The following is an 18,663-nucleotide window of genomic DNA, read 5'->3' as shown; positions in this document are numbered from 1 at the left end:
TGCGAAAAGGTGACGACTAAGTATGAATGCCGGGAAAACTCCGTTTGCCGTTATTCTGATTCCCGCTGTCGCAGGTGAGGTGACCTTGGGGTGAGGCTTTGAGCGCTGATACGTCGCAGGATGCTAGCAGGTAGCACAGTACCCTGCTAGCAGGTAGCGCTTGGCTTAAATAAGGATTATTAATACCCCATTAAACGAAGGAAACTTTCCGACCATAGCCAGTTTTAAAAGGTGATTATTAAGACATGTTTCCCTGATCTCTGTGCCTCATGCATGCGTTGGTAATCTCAGACGATGTAAAACTCCTATCTACTCGTATAGAATCTAGGTCCCTGTGTCGTCACGTGGAGTGGAATCGCATGGGCGCCAATCTGGCCTTATTCAAATCAGGATAAAATTGACCATTGCCATTCGTCTAAACTGGGATTTCTAAAACCAAATAATTTGTATATTATGAATACACTAATGGTGGGTAATGAATCGCAATCATTGCATTTCGTTTTCTTTGATGAAGGAAACTACCCTATAGCATTTGCTGGCCTACCTTTCATCTCGACCGTTTTATGCAAAATAGCTAGAATACTCAAGAGGCATGATATTATAACCCCTGGCGCTGAAATGACAAGTCTAGCTCATCATGGACTTCCGATGCCAAATCATGCAATAACGGGCGTAGCTCGTCATCGGATTTTCATAATTTTAACACAATTTTAGGGCAAATAAAAACTATCTGACATTGTTAAACTTTCAAAATATCAACATTTTGAAAGTTTAACAATGTTAATGAAGATCATGAAGAACTTATATTTCATGAAATGTGATGTATTGGAAGTAATCAAATGATATTATGCGAGTAGCGATAGCTGTGTTCTCGATGTACGTGACTATAGATACTTATCACCATATGAAATTATAATCACTTTTTATTTCATTGTTCTAAGCTGATTAAAAATCACAAAATATCATTCCAATACCTACATTCCTTAAAAAGAATCAAATATAATAAATTGAGGATAGGAGCACAACATTCAGAAAATAAGTCCTCTTAAACTTATTTTCTGAATGTTGTGCTCCTATCCTCAATATATTATATTTGATTCTTTTTAAGGAATGTAGGTATTGGAATGATATGTTGTGATTTTTAATCAGCTTAGAACAATGAAATAAAAAGTGATTATAATTTCATATGGTGAAGTGACCCTGTCATGTGAGTCACCGCAGTGACCCTGTCATGTAAGTTTTCCCATTTGGATGGGATCTAGAAGTGGCAACACTTTTATAAAAGTTGTCCATGTTAAAAGATTTGCCGCAATCAAAATGATTCTCCGTCAATTTTTCTACCATCTTCTCTGAATGCCCTTTTCCAGACACTTCTGAATTGGAAGACCCTTCTGAGTTGGAAGTTCCTCATGTATTGCAATGCATGCATGAGGAACAGAGCTCAGGGAAACAAGTCTTAATAATCACGTATTAAAACTACCTAAGGTCGGAAAGTTTCCTTCGTTTGATAGGGGAATAATAATCCTTATTTAAGCCAAGCGCTACCAGCTAGCAGGGTACTCAGCTACCTGTCAGCAGCCTGCGTCGTATCAACGTTCAAGCCTCGCCCCAAGGTCACCTCACAAGGCGGCAGGGGGAACCAGAAATACGTTACACAGACTTTTTCCCAGTATTCATACTTACAATTAGCCGTCGCATTTTTGCGCTCTTGAAAATTTTCACTTTTCATTCAATCGTGAAAAATAGATATCGTCATTTAAAAATCTAAAAGTGTGGAATACATACTCCAGGAGTAATAATCTGTCGATTTAGGCAATAAAAAAATAATAGGAAACCACCCTATTGGTTTTTCTCCTTCTTCTTCAGTGGTGGTGTAGTGGTTGGTTTTTACCCTCCTGCAAAACTTAGAAACCAATTCGTGACAGACAAGGATCCATGCCGCCTCATGACACCATACTATAGGAGCCTGTACTATACAAGTCAGATCACTCAACTTGAAGACAAGCCCTGATGGTGATGGACGACACGACCATCGAAACGTCGGCAGAGATGGAGAACCTCACAACTTTAACAAGAATTTGCTATGCTGAAAATTATTTACACAGCTGGACAAAATTGTTTTAAATGCATATCTTTTATATTTTCTAAGTTAATCCGTTTATTTAAAAAATGATATTATTTGATGCATAAAAATCAGTCAATGAAAATTTCTTCTTCATATGCCAGCCAATTTCTGATTTGTAAAACAAATATGTTTCACTACAAAAATCTTAGTTTATACATATTTTCCTTTTTTTTTACCTAAGTTTGTTATTATAAAATCTTTTCCAGACTATATCATATAGTTCATTTGCATTTCCCATCGTAGGGAACAACACTTTGCAGGAAATATTGGTAATACTCGCAATATTTACTTTAGTGCAATAAAACATTTTCAAATCGTTTTTTAGCGTATCATTTCCAGATTTAAAAAAATAATATTAGCTTCATTACCATTTTCATTAGTTTTGTTCCAGAAAGTGATTACGTCTGAATGGGTTTTCGCTGGAGTACCGACAAAGAGCAAAGAAATGTATATTGGGAATATATAGGTGTGTTGCGGGAAGGTATCACAAGTTTGACAGGATACTTTGAAAATTTTAATTTCAAATTTTCAAAAAATGAAGGGTTAGTACTTCTGGAAAAAAAAGAGTGACAACATGTACCCAGTATCGCAACTCATAAGATCACGCCGTTAGAATAATAATAAAAAATTGCAAATTTTTGCCAAAATGTCAGCCACAGAGCATTTTCTCTAAAAACGGTCAGCACAGAACGTGTTAATACTAAGCCATGTTATCAGGTCCACAGGCAGAGTGGTGTGAAATAGCGTGAGGAACATTGGAGGCTACCACTTGCACTGTGAACATATCGCACTGTCCTGAGTTCGCCCTAATCAGATTGCGTTTATCAGCAGCGGCTCCTACACCCATAACATGGGTGGGGCAGACTATAAAATGGGTAGGCCTAACCTCGAGTTAACGTGGATACATACAGGAAACATGATAAAGATACACTGTTGTATGTTCCACAGAAGTTTTAATAACCGATCCAGGTTTCGACAATACACTATGTCATTTTCAAGGTGAATACATATACAAAAATTTGCGAGCTTATATGGGCGATTCCACGTGTCACAGACTGACCGTCACAATGCGTTTTTGAACTTTTAAGAACACTCCTAACGCAAACGGACTGACATACAAAACTTTTTCAACTTCTAAATTGCAGCACAATGGTGTGAAGTTTAACTTTGGTTGATACACTACTTTGTCTTGAAAAATACAGGACTTACGTGACTTAAAATTCACCGTCACGGACTGACAAAAATGAAAACAACTTTCAGCTCAGAGTAAAACCTCTATGGGTTACTCTGAAACAAAGAGTGATCAGAGTTTCAGTAAAATACATCTCAGAACACCAAATGCAAATTTCATAATGCTGCAAAGCCCATTACAACCCACATAGCAGAAATACGTCTCGGATACGTCTCTGAGACGTCTCGAATATCACATGTTACGTCTCAGAGACATTCTGAGAGCTTCAGAGGCATCTCTGAGATGTCACTATGTCCAAAAAAAATGGTGTATGTGACATCTCTTGAGACGTCTCATATAAGTCTCTGAGATGTCTCATGAGACTTTGTACTATGGTATGCTTTAAATTTAGGCAAAAAAATAATTATATTTAAATTATACCGTTATGGCCTACTTTTCTCGATCATTTTTAGCAACAAATTTTGCGATGGATCACCTTTTGAAAATAAGAAACCCATATTAAATGTCGTGATTTTAATAATCAAAACTGCAGATTTTCACCGAAAAATATATATGGAAGGCATTGATGGCGTTTAAATACGTTTTTCTTTTAATTCCTGAACGTCTCACAATTACATCTCCGAGACATCTGTGAGACATAGGTGATATTCGAGTCATTCGAGACCATAGTGAGACGTCTCTGAGAGGTTCGTTGCTATGTGGGAATAACTGATTTTACAGAGGAGTAATTCCTCTTGAAAAGCATCGTCACGGACTGTCCAGAAATGTCACGGACTGACTTTTGTGATTCCCTTCTGGTATAAATTTATTCACTGCCAAAATATTTTACAAAATAACTTCTTTAATTCAAAATAAACAAAACAAATTTGTGCAAAAACCCTTAAAATCATTCAAAATAATGAACAAACCTCAAAATAGAGAAAAGTTGTTAATACAGTGACCGTAAAAATCAATTAGCGAAACAGATGTTTTTTGCGCGTAGATGACTCATTAAATTTAGTATGTGGCTAAAAACTGTGGTGAGCACACAAAAAAATTTCTCTTATCAGAGACACACGCGACTCATGCTAGTGTCAGCACTTAATAACGAAAGTCTAGACTTTTTAGCACAAATTTTGATCCATATCATACCCTTTTTTTATTTAACCAGTCAGTATGACATTTACGTGGAATTGCTCATATATACCAGGGAGGGGGGGGGGTTAAGACAGGGAGGAGGGGTTGATGGCGGGAGGGGAAAGAGCTAACGAGGAATTGGATTCCTCAAGGTCAGCGGGTTTACGTGCTGAGTCCAGGAGAGCTCATGATAAAGGAGTAGGAGGGGTACACAAGGTCGTTTACCACACGTACATTTTAATTGCGACATGCTCTTAATATTTCTAAATGCTCCAGAAAGTCCAACTTTTTCCCTTTACCAAGGTTGTGGTGTCGGTCAAGCTAATCGTAAAGTGGGTTTTGCTAAAAGAATATTAGGAAAGTGCGACGACAAAGTGAGAGACATTAGCTACTTCTCCCTCGTTAGACCCCATTTAGAATACGCTGCCAGTGTTTGGGACCCTCATGAAAAAGGCTTAATATCAGAGTTGGAACACGTGCAGAGAAGAGCTGCCATGTACAAAAGGTATTTCTAAATTTCTAAAGGTAAGGGTAAAATTTCTAAATGTTCATTTAGAAATTTTAAGAGCACGTCACGACAAAAATGTGCGGGTGGTAAACGATCTTTTGTACCCCTCCGACTTTTCTCCTTTATTATCAGCTCTCCTGGACTCTGCCTCAACGCTGGTTCCCTACGAGGACCTAAGAGCATCACTAAGGAATGCGGTATTGGAGCAATGGAGGGAGTCGTGGAGGACTCTTAATAATAACAAGCTCCGTGGCATCAAGGACATAGTAGCAGCGTGGCCCTCCTCTTCTCGTAGTAATCGGAGAGAGGAAGTAGTACTTACACGATTGAGGATAGGGCACAGCCCCCTGACCCATGCGTATCTCTTTACTGAAGAGAAAGGACCTCCCCAATGTGATGATTGTAGGTGCCCGTTAATTATTAGACATATCATGATAGATTGTGTTAAGAACCGCGAAGCGCGAAGATGGATTAATCTAGGGGGAGACCCAGAAGCCCTTTCAGGAGGCCACCCAACCAACTTAAACTATACATTTCGGTTCCTCAGAGAAATAAATATTTTTAATAAAGTCTAATTATGCTCACTGTTTGTACGAGGACATCATATGCAATGGATCTCTTTCTACATAAGTTTTGTAATTAAATGACACAGTAGTGGTGCGAAAGGACCTAGCCGTCAAATTTCATCTAAAAATGATCTACTAACTAAGTATTAATAGTATCTAATAGACATTTTTTACCGTTATGCAATAACCAATAGAACAATATTTATTTTTTTCCGCACACGAGAGCAACTAACATTGAAGTAAATATTTGCAAAAAAATGGAGGTTTTGAATTTCGCGATTTTTTGTCACTTTTTGAAGGTATATCTAACGACCTTATATAAATAAAAAAGAGTAAATGTATTTGGGTATCTAGGCATTCTAGAGCAATACTATACAAGTATTAAAGTATGCCGGGACTAGCCGCGGTGATAACTTTTACGGGAGTCACACGCAAATTTCCACAATAGGGTAGTTTCCTTCATCAAAGAAAACGAAAGGCATTGATTGCGATTCGTTACCCACCATTAGTGTATTCATAATACACAAATTATTTGGTTTCTGAAATACCGCTTTAGACGAATGGCAAGGGTAAATATTAATCCTTATTTGAAAAAGGCCAGATTGGCGCCCATGCGATTCCACTCCACGTGACGTCACAGGGACCTAGTTTCTACACGAGAGGATAGGAGTTATATATCGTCTGAGGTTACCAATGCATGCATGAGGCACAGAGCTCAGGGAAACATGTCTTAATAATCACCTATTAAAACTGGCTAAGTTCGGAAAGTTTTCTTCGTTTGATAAGGTAATAATAAACCTTTTTTAAGCCAAGCGCTACCATCCAGCAAGGTACTCAGCTATCCGCTAGCATCCTGCGACGTATCAGCGCTAAGCCTCGCCTCAAGGTCACCTCACCGGGCGGGAGGGGGAACCAGAAATACGACGTACGGAGATATTTCCCGGCATTCATACTTAAGCGTCGCGTTTTCGCGCGCTTGAAAATTTCCACTTTTCATTTAATCGCAAAAAATATATGTTGTCATTTAAAAATCTAAAAGCGTGAAATACGTACTCCCGGAGTAATAATCTTTCGATTAAAGCAATAAAAAAATAATAGGAAACCACCCTATTAGCCACAGGCAAGAATGACGCCTCGGTAGCTTAAATGGCTGATAGCACTCGCCCGGAAAGCGGGAGACCCGGGTTCGATTCCCGGTCAAGGAGGATGATTTTTTTCTCTGCGGATCTTTAACAATACTATACAATTTTTGGATCAATACGTAGTGGTAAAAATTGGTTGCGTCAATTTTTTTTCGATTTCCGCGCACTGTAAGTTGTCCCTTTAAATGTTTTTGTAGAATCGTTTGGGCTTCCATTTCCACTTTATTTCTCATCGAAGGTCTTAAACACCGTCATATTTGGAGGACAGGCTATGAAGGCGAACTGTGCTAATCCCAACGTTATGCGTTTTAATGCGTCTTAAATAATCGTTTTGAAGTACGACTAGGACTTCGTATAATACCTCTCCAATAATTTTCGCAACTTCTCGTGGAAGATGAGTACTAAAAAATTTATAGTTTTCCTTAGATTGAGTTGCAAAGTTCATAAAGTTTACAAATTTTACGTTGCGAGGAGTTGCTCTGCGGTGTCTGAATTTTTTACTTTTTCATAAAACAAAAATAAATCAGAATTTTAAATGAACTTTTCATTAAAATGACGTAATACTCACTATTTTAGCATGCACACAATCCCATATATATATTTAAAGTTCAGCGGCACATCATTATGACGCTGGCAGAAGTACAGACAGCAATTGTATTTCTAATACTCATTTAAAAATAGTTTTATTCCAAATGCATATTTAAAAATACTTGTAATTAAAATACTTCCAGACCTGATTATATATTTCACCAGCAATAGGGTAGTTTCCTTCATCAAAGAAAACGAAATGCATTGCTTGCGATTCGTTACCTACCAGTAGTCTATTCATAACATACAAATTATTTGTTTTTAGAAATACCAGTTTAGACGAATGCCAATGGTCAATTTTAACCTCAATTGAAAAAGGCCACATTGGCGCCCATGCGATGCCACTCCACGTAACATCACAGGTACCTATTTTCTATACGAGTAGATTGGAGTTTTACATCGTCTGAGATTACCAATGCGTGCTTGAGGCACAGAGCTCAGGGAAACATGTCTTAATAATCACCTTTTAAAACTGGCTAAGGTCGGAAAGTTTTCTTCGTTTGATAAGGTATTAATAATCCTTATTTAAGCCAAGCGCTACCTGCTAGCAGGGTATTCTGCTACCTGCTAGCATCCTGCGTCGTATCAGCGCTCAAAGCCTCACCCCAAGGTCACCTCACCTTCGGCAGCGGGAATCAGAATGACGTCAAACGGAGTTTTCCCGGCTTTCATACTTAGTCGTCGCCTTTACGCACACTTGGACATTTTCACTTTTCGTTTAATCGCGAAAAAGATATCGTCATTCGAAAGTCTAAAAGCGTGAAATGCGCACTCCAAGAGAAATAATCTTTCGACGCAGGCTGCTAGCAGGTAGCGCTCGGCTTTGATATGGATTATTACTGCCTTATTAAACAAAGGAAACATTCCGACCTTAGACAATTTTAATAAGTGATTATTAAGATACGTTTCCCTGAGCTCTGTGCCTCATGCATTCATTGGTAACCTCAGACGATGTAAAACTCCTATCCTCTCGTGTAGAAATTAGGTCCCTGTGACGTCACGTGGAGTGGAATCGCCTGGCCGCCAATCTGGCCTTATTCAAATGAGGATAAAATTGACCATTGGCATTCGTCTAAACTGGGATTCGTAAAACCAAATCATTTGTACATTATGAAAACCCTAATGGTGGGTAACGAATAGCAATCAATGCATTTCGTTTTCTTTGATGGAGGAAACTACCCTATTTCGCCTCGATTAGTCTAATTTTCTTATCTTCAGCTTAAAATTCACTGCAATAAAATCAAATAAAGATTGTTCAGCGAGTTCGTAAATAGAATGCCTCTTATCCTCGTGCAAAAATGGATCCAGTTTTTCTTCTACATTTTCATCAGTTCTGGACCTGGAAGACCGGCCCGGGCGTTAACCCGTTAACGCCTGTATTAAAAAGTTTCTGCGATTTTTGTGGTAATCATGTAACTAAATGTCAATGAAATTCTGAGTCATTAGGTTCAATATTTATTCTTTTGCCACTAATGATTACGCCTATCGGTACCATATGGTACCAGCAAAATATATTTCACCATAAATATTATGCTCACTTCAAATAACCATACCTTATATGGTATAAAAATGTTATAACAATCGCATTACATAATGAAAATTTTATCTATTAACGGTATATTCCTCAGAGACTCTCAAATTTCGAAAGATCATTTCTAGGACACAGTGACATCTAGAGGAAGTCTCACAGATATATCACCGAAGGCCTCATTGACATCTTTGTGACAGCAGATAAGATATTCGACTTGGTACTTGGGGATATCAACGTTTTAATAGTAATAGAGTAGTTTCCATCATCAAAGAAAACGAAAGCCATTGATTGCGATTCCTTACCCACCATTAGTGTATTCATGATATGAACATTATTTGGTTCTAGAAATCCCAGTTTAGACGAATAGCAAAGGTCAATTTCAACCTCATTTGAAAAAGGCCAGATTGGCGCCCAAGCGATGCCACTTCACCTGACGTCACAGGGACCTAGTTTATATACGAATAGATGGGAGTTTTACATCGTCTGAGATTACCAATGCATGCATGAGGCGCAGAGCTCAGGGAAACATGTCTTAATAATCATCTATTAAAACTGGCTAAGGTCGGAAAGTTTCCTTCGTTTAATGGGGTATTAATAATCCTTATTTAAGCCAAGCGCTACCTGCCAGCAGGGTACTGTGCTACCTGCTAGCATACTGCGTCGTATCAGCGCTCAAAGCCTCGCCCCAAGGTCATTTCACTCGGCGGCAGCGAGAACCAGAACGACGTCACACGGACTATACACGGCTTTCATACTTAGCCGTCGCGTTTTCGTACGCTTGAAAATTTTCACTTTTCATTTAATCGCGAAAAATAGATATCGTCATTAAATAATCTAAATCCGTGAAATACGTACTCCAGGAGTAATAATCTTTCGATTGAGACAGTAAAAAAATAATAGGAAACCACCCTAACTTTACGTTGCGTTCTTACAGGCTAACTTTACGTTGCGTGGAGTCGCAATGAAAGGGTCTATATATTTTTTACTTTTTCATAAAACAAAAAAAAACAGAATTTTAAACGAACTTTTCTTTAAAATGACGCAACACTCACTATTTTAGCATGCACACAATCCCGGATATAAATTTGTAAAGTTCAGCGGCACATCATTTTGACGCCGGCAGAAGTACAGACAGCAATTGTATTTCTAATACTCATTTAAAAATAGTTTTATTCCAAATGCATTTTACAAATACTTGAAATTGAAATATTTCCAGACCTGATTATATATTTCACCAGCAATCACGATCGGATGTGGATATCAGGGGCGCAGCTAGGAATTAAGGCTGGGTGGTTTATTATTCCTCACACACTATTATATTAGTTACATCAATCCAATAGGGTGGTTTACTATAATTTTTTTATTGCCTAAATCGAAAGATTATTACTCCTGGAGTACGTACATTTCACGCTTTTAGATTTTTAAATGACGATATCTATTTTTCGCGATTAAATGAAAAGTGAAAATTTTCAAGCGCGCGAAGACGCGACGCGTAAGTAGGAATGATGGGAAAAAGTCCGTGCGACGCATTTCTGGTTCCCCCTCCCGCCTTGTGAGGTGACCTTGATCGAGGCTCTGAGCGCTGATAGGACGCAGGATGCTAGCGGGTAGCTGAGTACCTTGCTGGCTGGTAGCGCTTGGCTTAAAAAAGGTTTATTAATACCTTATCAAACGAAGAAAACTTTCTTACCTAAGCCAGTTTTAATAGGTGATTATTAAGACATGTTTCCCTGAGCTCTGTGCCTCATGCATGCATTGGTAACCTCAGACGATGTAAAACTCCTATCTCCTCGTATGGAATCTAGGTCCCAGTGACGTCACGTGGAGTGGAATCGCATGGGCGCCAATCTGGCCTTTTTCAAATGAGGATAAAATTTGACCATTAACATTCGTCTAAACCGGTATTTCTAAAACCAAATAATTTGAGTATTATGAATACACTAATGGTGGGTAACGAATCGCAATCAATGCCTTTCGTTTTCTTTGATGAAGGAAACTACCCTATTGAGTAAAATGGATTAAACATAAAAATCTCTCTGAGCTCAGGGGGGGGGGGATTCATTATCCCCCAAAATCCCCCCTCTCGCTGCGCCACTGTCCTGGAGTGGGTGGGGGTCCTCACCCTAGGCCATCACACCCCTCCCCCCCCAAATCATATGCCTAGTTACGAGTTACGCCACTGCTGAAGATAAAAGATTAACTGTGTCCGACTAAATTTTACCGAGTAGTGAACAAAGTTTCAACGCTGCACGCTGTTCTCGAATATAATATGCATCGATATCATATGGGATCCGGTGCAGAAAGACTTAATCCGCGAACTGAATAAAATACAAAGGAAGGCTGCGCGTTTCGTCAAAAACTGCTACGGGCGTACAGACAGAGTTACCCAGATGTTGAGCGAATTAGGCTGGGAGCCGCTGGAGACTCGGAGGCTGCGCGCTAGGCTTCATAGGCGCCGACTCCATGGGGCCTGAGGGGGCTCGAGCCCCCTCAATAATTCGTTTGGGGGGGTGGAGCCCCCCCAATAATTCAAGAAATTAATTAAGTTATATTATGCAGTGGCGCCGACTCCATGGGGCCTGAAGGGGCCCGAGCCCCCTCAAAAATTCGTTATGGGTGTGAGGAAATAATGTGTCCCCGGATTTTCCCCGGAGTGTTCAGATATCGAGATTCGAGTTATCAGTGTTCTAATGTTGGTCATATGACTCTTCTTAAATGCTTAAAAAACTTAAAACTCACTACTTATAAAATTTCCCAGGGCAAGATCCCCGGTTAGGGCCCCCCCAATATTTTTTGTAAGTCGGCGCGCCTGCTAGGCTTAGATTGCTTGAACAATTGAGAATGGATATCTTCAAGAGCGACACGGAGAACATAACATTAGAGCCACCCTACATTTCCAGGTCCGATAGAAGCGATAATTTAAGAGAGATGTTTTGCCGAACGGATAGGTATGCAAATTCGTTTTTCCCCAGAACTATGAAGGACTTTAATAAACGCTAGTCCCAATTTCGAAAGAGCACTTCATTTTTTTTATTAGCTGTAAACGGTTGGTGTCCTAACACCCCCTGCCACACGCCTTGTAGGCGGCTTGCGGGGTATTGTGAAGATGTAGATAAGCCATTTCAGATATACCAAAAAGAAAACTCCAGATACGTAAACGATCACAGGGGCTGGCTACAACTGTGTTAATCCGCGGCGTTCCGCATACTGACTCAGAAATGATGAAATATCACCCATGTAGTGGAAAAGTCCAAAATATTATTAGAGTTGCGTGGGCAGCGATTTCAGAGCGGTTATTTTTGGGTCCACAATCGTACCATCTGAATAGGGTAGTTTCCTTTGTCAAAGGAAACTAAATGAATTGATTGCGATTCCTTACCCACCATTAATGTATTCATAACATACGAATTATTTGGTTTTAGGAATACCGATTTAGACAAATGGCAACGGGTCAATTTTATCCTCATTTGAATTGATTGGACAGATTGGCGCCCATGCGATGCCACTCCACGTGACGTCACAGGGACCTAGATTCTATACGAGCAGATAGGAGTTTTACATCGTCTGAGATTACCAATGCATGCATGAGGCACAGAGCTCAGGGAAACATCTCATAATAATCATCTATTAAAACTGCTTATGATCGGAAAGTTTCCGTCGTTTGATAAGGTATTAATAATCCTTACTTAATTTAATCCAGGCGCTACCAGCTAGCAGGGTACTCAGCTACCTGCTAGCATCCTGCGTCGTATCAGCGCTCAGAGCTTCGCCCCAAGGTCACCTCATTTGCGGCAGCGGGAATTAGAACGACGTCACACGGAGATTTCCCAGCATTCATACTTAGCCGTCCCGTTTTCGCACGCTTGAAATTTTTCACTTTTCATTTAATCGCGTAAAATAGATATCGTCATTTAAAAATCTAAAATCGTGAAATACGTACTCCAGAAGTAATAATCTTTCGATTAGTCGATAAAAAAATTATAGGAAAGCACCTTATTGGAGATCGTGATGCGACTCAAGGGGGTACTACCAAGGACCAAAACTGGGGGAGTGGTGTGCAAGCCATTGTTGTTCAAGTTGTAGGTAAGATTTAAGCATGGAAGAGGTGAATGAAATCAACATTATAAGCAAGCTGCGACAGCTTTTCATTAGTTTCCCAAATTATTTGCTTAAAAAAATAATATTTTCGGTGATTACGAGACTTTGTAATTTGTTTAACGTTCCTTATCTACTTTATAATTACTCTTTTTACATGCCACTAGATCGTGCAATTATTAGTGATGCAAATGAAATCTCATAAGAAATATTGACTTTTTTGCATCCTCTTCAAAAACCTTCAAAAGATATGTTAGAAGCAATGTTTCTAGACTGCTTTGCCTTTTTTATGCAACGTAATATCTATATTATTATTTAAAATTTGTCTTATTTCAGTTGTTACTATTGCTATGGTATTTTTACTTTGAAGTTTTTCCTTTATGCCATTGTTGTGTCTTTTTTTATATTTTTGCTTTTAATACTTAGTAATAAATGTACAATGATAGAAAGGGTTTTCTATCAACCCGTTAAATAAAGTATATGATTATGATTACTATTATTTAAGACATTTTCGATTTTTGCTCCTGGGGGGGGGGGGGCAGCTGCCCCCTCCTGCCCCACCCTAGGTAAACGCTCATGCTGTGCCCAGGGCAGATGTTTTTTTAAACGAGTCTGTGGGATACCCCGACTTCTTTATTTCTCATCGGAGGTCGCAAACACCGTCATTTTGGGGACAGGCTACGATGGCATACTTATGCAATCCCAACCAAGTAGTCGGCAGTTCCCTATGTGTAGCGGTCGAGGGAGCACCCTAGATCAGTGAATCAAATCCAGGGTGTACCCAGCATCATAATAGGGTGGTTTCCTATTATTTTTTTATTGCCTAAATCGAAAGATTATTACTCCTGGAGTACATATTTCACGCTTTTAGATTTTTAAATGACGATATCTATTTTTCGCGATTAAATGAAAAGTGAAAATTTTCAAGCGCGCGAAAACGCGACGCGTAAGTATGAATGCCGGGAAATCCCTCCGTGTGACGCATTTCTGGTTCCCGCTGCCGCCCTGTGAGCTGACCTTGAGGCGAGTTGTACGCTGATACGACGCAGGCAGCTAGCGGGTAGCTGAGTACCCTGCTACCAGGTTGCGCTTGGCTTAAATAAGGATTATTAATACCTTATCAAACGAGGAAAACTTTCCAACCTTAGCCAGTTTTAATAGATGATTATTAAGACATGTTACCCTGAGCTCTGCGCCTCGTGCATGCATTGGTAATCTCAGACGATGTATAGCTCCTATCTTCTCCTATAGAAACTAGGTCCCTGTGACGTCACGTGGAGTGGCACGGTATGGGCGCCAATCTGGCCCTTTTCAAATTAGGATAAAAATGGACCATTGCCATTCGTCTAAACCGGTATTTCTAAAACAAAATAATTTGTATATTATGAATACAGTAATGGTGGGTAACGAATCGCAATCAATGCCTTTCGTTTTCTTTGATGAAAGAAACCACCCTATTGCATCATTATTTTCACCGTAAAACGTCTACCCATTTTATGAGGAGTAAATTCCTTTTAAGGAAAGTAATTGTGTTCTGAACTCGTGTTCCACCAAGTTCTACGCGCATCAACAACTCCGCATACGGCGATTTCCTTTCGTGGCTGTCTCGGAGTTGACTAGAGTGGTTAGAGTTAACACAAAGATGGAAAGTACCCTTTAGAGCTTCCCTTCCCACGTCACTGTGGGCGTCCGCTACGCGCACTACAACTCTTGACGAAAGTGACCTCGAGTGAATGAATGATGCGTGCAGTTTTTAATTAAGGAATCGCAGCATCCGACCACCCCCTCCGTGCGTTCTAGAACACGCCCGAAACACCCGAGGCGAAAGCGTCTTATTTCCAAGCCGCTTGCTTACTTTCGTGTATCAATGTATTGAGATAAAAACACTGCCGTTACGACGCATGAGTATTCTCTGTTTAGGACATCAAACTAAAATATTCGTAAATTTCACAGTATGCATTGACAAATAATCCTTTTCCGCCCGAGAATTTTCCCTCTGCGCGCAAGAAAAAGCAAGAAGCCCGGCCCAGCGGCACCGTAATATTTTTTCTTAAGATCAAAACCTCTGTAACTCGCATCAGAATTGATGTAAGTTAATTATTTTTTCACCAAAAATAACTTTGTAGTTTTCTTCCCATTTGATACGCAGCATATAGGGACCTACGACGTAAGAAACGTAAGTTAGTAATCGACAACTTTTTACCTAGCAAATATCAAAATTTTCTTGTCCTAAAGGGTGTTACGTCGGCATAACAACATATTAACTCAATAATTGTACAATTGGTGAAGACTTTCAAAGAGAAAATAGTGTGAAGAATTTTGTGCAGGAGATTCAATTCAATACGGACAACGGTCAGGTAGAAATTACGAGAAGAAGATAAAGTAAAAAAATACACGTTTCTGACGGAAATTTAATGAAATGTTTTTTATAGCTTTTGTTATAATTTTTATCGAAAAACTATTGGCACCAATGAATGCAGCACCTTTTTCTACATTAGAATGCAATTTTTAATCAGTGCATAACGCAACATTTATTTTCGTGCTGTCATTGACAACACCGCGCTCCCGGCCTTAAGGAGATTAAACATGGGAAACGATTCTCCATAAGAGCCCGTACTGTCAACTAAATGTGGAACGCTCTATAGAACTTTCCGCTGGTGCGCCATTCTTTCCTGAAAAGTGCAAATGCGCACCGGATATCAAAAATGCGATCCCCACTCGCAGCAAAATCAGAATAGTACGGGCATAAAGGAAAGTTCCAGAGACTCACGCTAAAAAGGTGAATGAGACCCTACAAACACAGAAAGGATTAAATCTGTATTAAAATCGTATTTTGAAATCCACGAAATCTCAATAATATCTAGATTTAATCTGTTGCAAAGGTGTTGCTATGTCCTCTTTTTCTCGTATTATATCTAGATTTAATACATATATATATCTCGCCCCACGCTACAGATTTTTCAGGGATTAAATACAGATTTCAGTATCAAGATTTTTCAGGGATACATTATAGTACTGCTTTGTATTTGAACTCTTATCAAGGAACCTTTGCGTTACAATTAATGAAATATATTGAGGAAGCTTTCCTGAAGGGAAAACCCTCTGACCACCACAATAAGATCTCTACTTATTCACCCCTTAACTCCAACAAGAATTATATTATCAAGCACCCAATAAGCAAAATCTTTAAAAATTAACTAACCACTATGCAATAATAAACTGACTTGAAGAAAAAAGATTGTTTATTTGGATTGAGAAAACATGACTCATAATAATTGATATTTTATTAAAAAGGTACAAATATATATTTATATCACACACAAATTCGACGGATAAAAAGGATGCATAGACCGGAAATGGAATAGACCAAAACAAAAGAAACGCATAAAAAACTATGAGACTTGATCGATTGAAAAATGAAGTCGGGATGTAACAATATTTACGTAACTGGCTATAATGCACTCGACCGGAAATTGGGGGTATCCGGGTTCGAACCCTGGTCAAGACGAATGATTTTTTTCTCGGTGGAATATGGTGTTCATCCTCACCTATATTTCTGACGTATTTCGAAGTTGTGATTATTATTATATTGACATTTAATATGGAATTTATATTTTCATGAGGCCATTACAAATTTATCCTAATAATAACGGAGAAAAGTAGGGGTGAGGGACTCTGGTACTATATCCGCCATATATACCCCACAGAGCACAAAATATCTTCTAGATACCTAGAAAATATCTTCAATGTTTTGGATATCTTAAATATCTTCTAGATGTCCATAAAATATCTTCAATGTCCTGGATATTTAAAATATCTGCTAGATGTCTAGAAAATATCTTCAATGTCTTGGATACTTTAAATAATATATCCTACTTTAATCATCCCTAGAATATTCTTGTGTTGCACAGTGGCGACCAGGGAGTTCGCACCTCCCCTACCCCTCTCGAAATATTAAAACACGTTACTTTGCTTCATAAAAGAATATAATCCCTTCCACCCCATCCTCCCCCCTAAATCCGAAATATAAAAACACATTCACTTTGCCTCATAAAAGGAAAATTTGAAAAAGTCATCAATTTTTATATTTTGGGGGGGGTCCAGTGGGTCCGCCCCCCCCCAAATATGAAAACACATTTCTTGCCTTATCAACGAAAATAAGTTTGAAAATTGGGGGGGAACCGGACCCCCCAGACCCACCCACTTGCTATTCCATGATTGAGGATCTTCAATACACGAAATAAAACGATCATAATGATAAACTGTGTTGAAATTCTTGCCTAATTTTAAACCATCTGGGTGGGGGGCACGTCCCCCTTGCCCCCCCACAAATCCTCCTATGTTGGCTGGGATCATTAGCGAATCATTTACCCTGAATTTTCCCAATGAATCCAATTAGAATATGAATGTCTAGAAAATATCTTATCAACGATATCTTGTAGATATCGGAAAAGCAGAAATTCAGATATCTACAAAATATCTTGAAGATATTACAAGATATTCTCTAGACATTAGCTGAAGACATTCTAGATATTATTAGACATCTAGAAGATATTTTGACTATGTGGGACAAGGTCACAGTCTAAACAGTTTTTTTTGACCATGGAATGAGACCTATCAGAGTCGTTCCTGAGAGTCTCAGATGAACCTCTAATGTCTCATCCTAATGTAATGTTCTCTTTTAGATTCCTCAGTCTCTCTCAAATTTCGAAAGACCATTTCTAGGACACAAGGACATCTAGGAGAAGTCTCACAGATACATCACCGAAGGCCTCAAGAATATCATTGAGACAGCAAATAAGATATTTGACTTGGTACTTGGGGATATCAACGTTTTAATAGTAATAGGGTAGTTTCCTTCATCAAAGAAAACGAAAGGCATTGATTGCGATTCGTTACCCACCATTATTGTATTCATAGTATACAAATAGTTTGGTTTTAGAAATTACCGGTTTAGACGAATGGCAATGGTCAATTTTTATCCTCATTTGAAAAAGGCCAGATTGGCGCCCATGCGATGCCACTCCACGTGACGTCACAGGGACCTAGTTTCTATACGAGTAGATAGGAGTTTTACAAATATTTGAGATTACCAATGCATGCATGAGGCACAGAGAAACATCTCTTAATAATCACCAATTAAAACTGCCTATGGTCCGAAAGTTTCTTTCGTATGATAGGGTATAAATAATCCTTATTTAAGCCAAGCGCTACCAGCTAGCATGCCACTCTGCTACCTGCTAGCATCCTGCGTCGTATCAGCGCTCAGAGCTTCGCCCCAAGGTCACCTCACTTTGCGGCAGCGGGAACGAGAACGACGTCACACGGAGATTTCCCGGCATTCCTACATGGCCGTCGCGTTTTCACGCGCTTGAAAATGTTCACTTTTCATTTAATCGCGAAAAATAGATATCGTCCTTTAAAACTCTGAATGCATGAAATACGTAATCCAGGAGTAATAATCTCTCGATTAAGGCAATAAAAAATAAAAGGAAACTAGCCTATGCATTAACGATTTCTTAAATATGTCATTTCTCTTCCGCGAGAATTTAAAAAATTTTTACATCGCTCTATGAAACATGATTTTTTGTTATTTTGGTAAATTTTCGCCGGTTTTTTATGCTGCCAGCCTAACAAATAAGCATTGTTTTTTAAATAAAAATTGATAATTTTATAATTTTTTTCGCGAATGACCAACTAAAATTTTCACCTCCTTTCCATTTTTTAAGTAGTAGCTTTTTAAAATTGACATGGATATTTTATTCCCTCTTTAATTATTTCAAGTGTATCATATTTTAAT

Source organism: Ischnura elegans, chromosome 13 (genome assembly GCF_921293095.1).
Source record: "Ischnura elegans chromosome 13, ioIscEleg1.1, whole genome shotgun sequence".
In the NCBI taxonomy this organism is placed as follows: Eukaryota; Metazoa; Arthropoda; class Insecta; order Odonata; family Coenagrionidae; genus Ischnura; species Ischnura elegans.
The sequence above is the reverse complement of the archived record's forward strand: the minus strand, read 5'-3'. Positions refer to the sequence as shown.